Genomic DNA, 656 nt, shown 5'->3' with positions numbered 1-656 from the left:
AATCGAATTCCTGTGGTTTCCTTCGTACTAGGTCACCCCCTATTGCTGACACTCATGTATGGAATGTGACTTCTTACAGGACTGAAGATGTCTGCATTAGGGTTTAGCTGCGGGGTCTGGAAGAGGCTTCCTGTTGTCTGAGGCTGATTAGGTCGATGGCTAATATATCCTCCTTGTGTAATAGATAGTATATCATCCTTTAATGTATTTAATTCACTTTGAAATTTAATAAGTCTTTCCATTTGTACTTCTTGTTTCCTTTCTTGTTCCAGTTGCTACTGTTGTAGTCTCTTTTCTTGTTTCTTTTCGTTATCCTCTAACAGCTTTTGTAATCTATCTTCTTGTTTCTTTTCTCGTTCTTCTTGATTCTTTCCTTTTTCCTCCAACAACTGTTGTAATCTCCCTTCTTGTTTCTTTTCTCGTTCTTCTTGATTCTTTTTACTCCAACAACTGCTGTAATCTCCCTTCTTGTTTCTTTTCTCGTTCTTCTTGATTCTTTTTCCTCCAACAACTGCTGTAATCTCTCTTGTTTATTTTGCTGTTCGAGCTGCCACTGTTGCAGGTTTTTTTCCCACTGCTGTAATCTCTCTTCTTGTATTTTGCTGTTCGAGCTGCCACTGTTGCAGGTTTTTTTCCCACTGCTGTAATCTCTCTTC

This window comes from Limulus polyphemus, unplaced genomic scaffold, assembly GCF_000517525.1.
Source record: "Limulus polyphemus unplaced genomic scaffold, Limulus_polyphemus-2.1.2 Scaffold423, whole genome shotgun sequence".
NCBI lineage: Eukaryota > Metazoa > Arthropoda > Merostomata > Xiphosura > Limulidae > Limulus > Limulus polyphemus.
This window is presented reverse-complemented; position numbering follows the sequence as displayed.